The sequence below is a fragment of the Phalaenopsis equestris genome, unplaced genomic scaffold, assembly GCF_001263595.1.
Source record: "Phalaenopsis equestris unplaced genomic scaffold, ASM126359v1 Scaffold000538, whole genome shotgun sequence".
Classification (NCBI taxonomy): Eukaryota; Viridiplantae; Streptophyta; class Magnoliopsida; order Asparagales; family Orchidaceae; genus Phalaenopsis; species Phalaenopsis equestris.
The window spans coordinates 679,680-688,905 of NW_018164978.1; positions in this window are offsets into that span (position 1 = coordinate 679,680).

Here is a 9,226-nt window from a genome sequence, read left to right on the forward strand (position 1 = left end):
ATTTATACCTTCATTTGGATATATTCAAACATACCCTCATCAGTAAATTTGCACCCCCTCCACTGAAGTTACTCCTGGAAGGGTATCTTTTACCCCTTCCTTTTGTTAGACAAACTCTTTATTAGGTCTTTGTTTTGATGGGCTCACCTGCTATTTATTTAGGGGTCCCATTTTTTGTTTGTAATTCTATTTCTTTACATTATTCTAATGTTATTCTAATGAAGATGGAGCACTTGCTCCTTCCATGTGATGTCAACGAGTACACAATATTTCAAAAAGAAATGAAATGCCTATAAATTTTAATTCAGAAGTTGAAATCTTTGATTTAGGGATTAGACTTTATGGGATGATTTATACCTTCATTTGGATATATTCAAACATACCCTCATCAGTAAATTTGCACCCCCTCCACTGAAGTTACTCCTGGAAGGGTATCTTTTACCCCTTCCTTTTGTTAGACAAACTCTTTATTAGGTCTTTGTTTTGATGGGCTCACCTGCTATTTATTTAGGGGTCCCATTTTTTGTTTGTAATTCTATTTCTTTACATTATTCTAATGTTATTCTAATGAAGATGGAGCACTTGCTCCTTCCATAAAAAAATATATTGCATTGGATTGTATATCAAAGTAGATTGAAGCAATTACTTTACTTCGATGTGATGCTCGTAGTGACTCAAAATTTTTAATCAAAAAATATTTTTACAAGATATGGAATGCCAAGAATAATCATTGCTGATGGAGGATCTCACTTTTGGAAAAAAGAGTTGAAAAGTTAGTGAAAAAGTATGATATTATACATCCGCAAACTAGTGGTCTATGCCTTCACACGCCTATATTAAAGTTAACACAGATGGTAGTTATAATAACTCCACTGTCGATTTTGGTGGAAAATTCAGAGACATTAATGGATTATGTAAACTATATCTCTACGACCTAATTCTTGCACATGTTGCCTTAGAGATAGAAGAAGCTGCTGCCTTTTGGGCCTCGAAGATTGTTGTTAACATGAAATGGGAGTATCTTCTTATGGAAATAGATTCCAAAATCTTTTTCAAATGCTTACAGGTGCTACCCCTCCTCCTTAGCATGTCAAGCAATGGTTGAAAGCCATCAATCTCCTTCAAGAAAAATGCCATTTCACATGTATTTTCAAGTACAGAGAAGGGGACAAGCATGCTAAATGTCTTGCTAGATTGGCCTCAAACTCTGATGGTGCCTTGGTCTAATTCTCCCCTCCCCCTCCACTCTCTCTTTTGCTACATGGAGTCCTTCTTGGGGCCCCATATCTATGAGTTGTACGCTCTTCAGTTTATTAATATATTTTTCTTGTTTGCCTAATATATATATATATATATTGAAGGAGCATTATTCGGCTACCTACATGTTGATCATTAGAGGTACTACAAAGGTTCCAAAAGGAGGGGTCCCCAGACAAAGGGAGGACGCCTAATCCTCAAAAATGCTTAAAAGAGAGTTAAACAGTAAAATGGAAAGAAAGGAGAAAGTAAAATAGTGCACTAAATCTCTTTAAGTAGGCTAGGCTTGAATCTGAGGTGCGGAGTCTTCAGCTTGTCACCATGGAGTAGGAGGGCAAGGGGGGTACAAGAAGGAGGGCAAGGGGGGTAGGAGGTCTTGTATCAACAGAAATGGAGTTGGCATAGATTCCTTATCTGGCAAGCCAATTAGTAGGTTGGTTTCCTTCTCTGTAGATATATATTAAATACATATGAATTGTATGACTTTAGTAAAATGTGCCAATTTTTTGCTTCATTGCATATGGTGCCATGAGGACGGCTGATCAGAATTCAGCAAAGAGATTAGCTGTAAAGAGTCAACCTCAATCCATACTTTGTGCCAAGTTCCTGTATATACAAATGTAAGGGCCCAGTAGACAGCAATAAGCTCAGCTTCAAGAGCATCATTGGCCACAGTAGGAGCATGGAAGAAAAGTAGACAATTACTGGAGGAATTTATGAAACCCCCCACCCCTACACCCCATTTAGAGATGCTACCATCACTGTTTATTTTCATGGTTTGAACATCAGGAGGGTTCCAAGTGACAGTCTCAATTCGGTTCTGACTAATGGTGGTACTGGTCTGAGCCAGATTTATGCTAGGGAAGTTCTTAAGCTGTATGATTTTGTTCAGATAGGCAACACAGTTTCTAGTTACCTTGTTATGTTGGATACTCTTATCATCATGTTAGTTGTTGTTCCTACACATCCTCAAGAATCAAGCAACAATGAAGGGGATTGACTCCCCCAGTGTACTTCTCCAGCTATGCCAACCAGCATTAAGACTAGTCCAGTCCTTATCCAAGTTATCATCCTTAATCTTATTAAGGAGCTCTTTCCACACCTCTTGAGCAAACTCACATTTGAAAAATAGGTGGTTAATGTTCTCCTCATTTTTCAAAAAAAGAAAGCATCTAGAGGGTCCTCTTAAACCTTTAAGAATATCATTAGTTGGCAAGAGGTTGTTGAAGAATCTCCAACAAAAGAAGGATATGGAAGGGGATAAAAATCTGTTCCAATGGCCTCACCCCAATTGACCTTCTCCCAATGATTTAACTTAACATAAATAACTTTGGTCAGGCTTTGGTTAGTGTAGCTTTGCCATATGATACTATCTTATCTGCCTTTATCAAACGCAATTCTAGTGACTAGAGATAAGTGAGGCTCCTGAATCATGGATTGGAGCTTAGGAACATCGCAGGAGTCCCCATCCCAGAAGTCGCAAACTATGATCTGAGGATTAAAGTCTGAAGGGGGGCCCCAATGCAGTCTTTATGACACCATTTGTCAAGCCAAAAGTTCACTTTACCATTCCCCAAATCCCATGTGTACATGTCTTCAGCTTGCTCTCTGATTTTCAGCATATTTGTCTGATTTTTCAGCTTGCTCTCTGATTTTCAGCATATTTGTCAAGATTTTGGAGTCTCCCAGCTTTTTCGTAATAGGAGAGGTGTGTTGGCTCTTGTAATACTTTCCATACATGGATTTTGCCCACAAAGAAGTTTTTGCTCTGAACTGAATCCACATCTTACAGAAATTAATGTGTACAACTTGTTGGAGCCCCTTGAAACTCAGCCCACCAGCTGAATTTGGTTTGGCTGCCTTCTGCCATGAAGCCCAGTGTAACTGCTTTCTTTGACCAGCCCGAAAAAATCTATTAAAAGCTCTCTCCAACTAGATTTAGGTGCTTTTTTTGAGGTAGTTGGTTTGAAGGATATAAGAGGGGAAGGTAGTCAAGTTGCTTCTAAGGAGAGTGATTCTTCCCCCATTAGAGAGGGAGTGAGACCAGCTGGATAGAGTTTTCTAGATTTTCTGTAGGACCTCATCAAATTGGGTCATTTTTGATCTCCCCCTAATGATTTGACCCCCCAGATATCTCACTGGGTCCCTAGCAGTAGAGAAGCCAGTGTAGTTAGAGATTCAGTGCTTGGTATTAGAAGAAGCCCTCTTGTTAAATATAAGTTGGCATTTAGTAAGGCAGAATTCCATTCCAGAGTGTTTTTAAAATTGTTGTATGCATTTATAAACTTTCTTCACAGCAATCTTTTGAACATTGGAGAATATCATAATGTCATCAACATACATGAGATGGGAAATTGCTATATTGGATTTATGGTGAAATCTGGAGTACTGATGGTTGAGGATGTTCTGTCAAGCATTTTAGAAAAGGAATCCATAGTAATAATAAAGATAGTGGGAGAAAGTGGATCACCTTGCTTTTGTCCTCTAGAAGCAGTGAAAGCCCCCTGTAGTTGGCCATTGATAAGGATGTTGTGGTTATTATTGATAAGCCACCTTTGGATGAGATTTCTGAATTCTGTCTGAAATCCTCTAGCTGCAAGTATACCCAAGATAAAGTTCTAGTCAATGATGTCATAGGCTTTCTTGATATCTAATTTATATATGACGTTACCCCCTCTGCTGATTTTATCAAGATCCAATGTGAGTTCCTGTGCCAACAACACATTATTGTAATGGATCTACCTTAATAAAGGCAGTTTGGTTAAGACATATAATTTTGTCAAAGTGAGGTTGCAGCCTTCTCACTATAATCTTGCTTATGAGTTTGCTTATGACAGAAGTAAGGCTTATAGGCCTGTAGTGATCCCAGGTTTTTTGCAAATCCTTTTTAGGGGTTAGCACAATGTATGTGTTACTAAAGTAGTTGGGGAGGTTGACTCCTCTAAAGAAGCTCTTAATTGCCTCCACAACCTCTACCTTGATGATGTGCCAAGCTTTTTTGTAGAAATTAGCTATAAAACCATCAGGGCCAGCTACCTTAGAGCTGTCAATACTGTTCAAGGCTTCCCAAATTTTCTCAGGGGGTTCAGTAAGATTAAGCTGACTAGTGTAACTAGATTCTTCAACAAAGAAATTTGAGGTAGTTGGGACTCCTTGGTTCATTTTGTGGAAATTGCCAAAGAAGATGGCTGCCAATTTTATTAAATGAAATTACCAGTTCTTTGGTAATGTCTATACAAAAGTACAAGATGCTCAAAACATTATTGATTCTTTGGAGGTTCAACTTGTTGTTTCTCCAATTTTAGTCGACAGTTTTGCTTAGGCTCATATTACTTTAATGGATGTTATTGCTTTTGAGGAAAGTTTGCTTAAGTAGAAGGATAATGATTCATATTTTGTTGCAGGGGATAGAAATACTAAATATTTTCTTGCCACCCTTAAGCACAGAAGAAACATCAATAGTATTTTGAAAATTTAAAAGGTAGATAAGAGTATTTTAATTTGTGTGGAAGAGATTGGTGAGAGTGGTGTCACTTATTTTACTGAGCTTTTTCAAACCTCTACTCATACTATGCCTATTGACTACACTCACTTTGCGGATGAGTATAACTATATTAATAATCTTATTTTGACTTATCCTATTGATGAGCAAGAAATCCTTAATGCCTTCAAATCTATTTACCCCAACAAAGCTCATGGGCCTGATGGTTTTTTGTCTACTTTCTATAACAATTCTTGGGAGGTTATCAAGGAGGTTATTCTTGCCATAAAAAGCTTCTTCCTTGGTGATAATGTTGGTAAATATTTCACCTTTACTTTAATTATGCTCATTCCAAAAAGTAATGATAAGATATCCTGGGATAATTTTCGTCCTCTCTCTCTCGCCAATATGATATTTAAAGTTATGAGTAAGATTATAGTGGACAGATTGTAGCCACATCTTTCTCATATTATTGTTACTCAGCAGTATGCTTTTATCAAGGGTAGGGATATTACTGATAATTTCCTTTTAGCACAGGAGATTATTTAAGATTTGGACAAAAAGTGCAAGAGAGGAAACATAGACCTTAAATTGGACATTAAAAAAGCTTTTGATACTATTAGCTAGGACTTTATTATTAATATTTTGCACGCTAAAAGCTTTCAACAAGGCTTCTGCTCTCTCATTAAGAGGTGGCTCTCTAATAATAGTTATAATGTGATCCTTAATTGTAAAGCTCATGGTCTCTTTTCTGCTAATAGGGGCATTAAACAAGGAGACCCCCTCTCTCCCACAATTTTAATTATTATATTTGATTACCTTTCTAGGCTTATCAATAAGTTGCAATATGAGCATTCTGATATTCAATATTCTCACAAGTCAAAAATTGTGGTGAGTCACCTTGCTTATGCTGATGATGTTATATTGTTCTTAAATGCTAGCAAACATGCTATCAAAGCTACCATGCCTTTGCTGAAAGCCTTTCAAAACACATCTGGTATGATGTTAAACTTGGTTTAAGTGCTCCATTTATTTTCGCTAGGGTGTCCCCTCATCCAATTTTACTGGTTGTAAAATCTCTAAACTACATATCAATTATCTTGGGGTCAACATTCTTTGAGGCAGAACCAAGCAAACTTAGATGGATGAGGTGATTGATAATGTTAAACTCACGATCAATGATTGGAAAAATAATTTTCTTTCAAATGGGGGTAGGCACACTTTGTTGAGAAGTGTCCAATGTACACTTCCTCTCTACACTATACAAGTTCTCAAAAATAAAAAAAACACTCAAAAGAATCTTGAAACTATCTTTAACAAAATTCTTTAGAAGGGCTCAAGATATTCTAGGAGTTGGACTAATTTGTAGTATAATTGCAAACCTCTTTGTGTTGGTTGGCATGATTTTAAAACTCTGCAACAAACTATTGATATTAACTTGTGTAAACTTTGGTTTAAATTTTGATTGGGGTAGTCTTTATGGGCTAAATTTATGCTTCATAAGTATTGTAAATATTTACATCCTTCTACGGTCAATTGGAGAGTGGGGGGTTCTAAGATTTTGAAGGCCATTATCTTTTCACATGATGTTACTTCTTATTTTATTTTTTTGGGATATTGGGGATGGTAGTATTTCTTTCTAGAATGATGAAAGGGGCATTTCAAAGTATTCTACTCTTCTAACCTCTAGTTTTGATGCTAATTTGCTTGGCTCTGATTACTGGATTAATAGTGTTTGGAATTTATAAGTGCTGAATTCTTTAGTTGGTGAATCTGCTTTTATCATTGCCACTATTCCTATACAGGTCCATGATAAAAATGTTCCTCTCTGGAAGCATCATACTAGATCCTCTATTACTAAACTACTTTACTCATAACTGCACTCTTTCACACCTTGGAAATGGCATGTTTACACTTGTCATAAATATATTTCCCCTTCTATATCTTTTTTTCTTTCGAGATTTTTTCATAAGCTCCTTCGACTTGAAGATATATTTAAAATGAAAGGATTGAAACTGGCCTCTTATTGTTATACTTGTAAAAAGGATATTGAATCTTTATACACCTGTTTTTTGATTGCCCCTTTGCTAAAGAGGTTTGGCATTGTATTGGGTGCTACTTTGGTATTACTTGCCCCTCAAATTTGACTCTTAAAGCTGATATTGGAATATGGAAGGATTTTGATCCTTCTTTCAAAAAGACAATTATTTTCCTATTATTGTATTATGGTTCATCTGGATGGCTAGGAATAGTCATAAATATGAAACACCTTGTCACTCTCCCTCCACCATATCTGTTTTAGCTGTGCCTTATTTTCAAAAAGCTTGGAAGTTTTCTTAGGACCAGGCAGCCTCTTCTACTATGGACAAGGGTAGGAAACCCATTTTTATCAATTGGGAACCACCCCTCCCCATGCCTGAATTAAATTTAATATTGATGGGAGTTACTCTTCTACCTATACATGGATGTGAGGGCTGATTTAAGATGATTATGGTAAACTTTTTGTTTTTTTTGCCTCCCCTTGTGTTGCTACTTTTGCTCTAGAGGTGCAGTACTTGCTGCTATTCAAATTGTTGCTTCTGTCAATATTAAATCATTTTGATGGAAACTGATTCTTAAACTTTGTTCAACATTTTGATGGATAAGCTTAAACCTCCTTGGTATATTATCTTTATTGAGATAGATTTGGCGGATTATAGAGAGGTAACACCTAAATATTCTTTTTTCTTTTCCCTATAAAGAGGGGAACAAACTTACAGATTGGTTAGCAAAATGGCAAGGGCAAAGTGTAATTGTGGGGAAAACTAACCCCCCTTTGTTCCACATTCTTATTCAGAATGATTTGAAAGCCCCATAAATTAGATTTTAACATGCTTCCACACATTTGGTTCCTTTTTGAGCTTACAGTGGCTAGTTTTGGTTTCTCTGGACTGGAGTGTTGCTATTTTTATTGGAAGGATAATGTGAATTTGTTTTGGTCCAGGCTGTGCTTCTAGTACCTTGGTCTTAATTTTATTTTGCTAGAACTTTTATTTGGTCAGGAGAATTGGGGTGACTTCAAGGAAACCCCTTACTTTGGTTTACTTATGCTCCCTTATTATTTGGATTTTGGTTTTATCCTTTGGGCCTACTATGGTAGTATTTGGTTTGTTGGACTGGTTAATTGCGTTAGCTTGGTTTACTCTTTAGGCCACCTCTTTTACATTTCTAGAGCTCTTAATTTTCACTTCTTTGGGTTTTCTTTTTTTGTTATTGGCTATAACTATACGGTTATGCCCTAAGCTTATATTTGGAAGGATGTTGAATGACTGTCATGGCCCTGGTTAAGTTTGCTGGAATTTGTTCTGAATTGGGTTTAACCTAGCTGGGATTTCTCATTTGATCTAGATATTAGTGGTGTTGCTGTCATTAATATTTTTATTATTTTGATTTGTGTATGTTATGGGAATTCTGGTTTTGGTATACATGTAAATTTATGGGAATTTGTTCTGAATTGGGTTTAACCTAGCTGGGATTTCTCATTTGATCTAGATATTACCTGGTGTTGCTGTCATTAATATTTTTACTATTTTCAGGATTGGTCTGACCTTGTTGCTACTATTTTTGGACATACCACTCTCTCCTTTGACTTTTCTCTCCTTTACTATAATTGACATGGGTTTTGGTATACATGTAAATTTATGGTATACTTTTTCTTTTAGTATACATTTTGTTGTTTTACATGTACTATTGCTTTTTGTGTGGAATTGTACTATGGATAGTTGAACCCCTAGAATTAAGATGTATTTTATTTTATTTTTAGATGGGGATCCACTATCCCTCCCCAAATTTGTAATCTTTTTCTTTATTAACACGTAAGGAGCCACGAGTTGCTCTTTTAAATAAAAAATATGTATTTGATGTGAAGTATGCTGGCAGTTAGGTTTTGCTCTAGTGATCATGGAGTCCCCTTTGACTGCTTTCTCGAGTGAGCTCTTTTCTGTTTCTCTCTGGTCTGTTCTTCTATTCTTTAGTTGTTGTAGTAGTGATGCCTCTGGAAAAAAGTTCCAGCGCCACTGTGGCTGGTGGTGGGTCTTCCGATTCTACTTTCTCATGCCTTTTTCCACTAGCGCTCCATGAAACTTTGAATGTTGGTAGTGATTACAGCTTTATTAAGCCTATTGCAAAAAAGAATGGGAAATTTGCTCTTTTCTTGATAGATGTTGATACTATTATTCTTGCTTCTTCTTGTCGCCTTGCACTAGATGGTAAGTTTCGATATGGTCATCCTAGACATGAGTTTATTATAAAGGAAGTCAAACTTATGAAACTCAAAGGCTCTTGGAAGATTGGTCTTTTGGATGGTCAATATATTTTGATGCACCTTTCGAATGATGAAGACTACACACATATTTTTTTCCTGGGGAACGATCCGTATTAAAGATAGTTACATGAAAATTTTAAAATAGACTGTGGCTTTTGATCCAAAGATAGAACCTCGTGTAATCC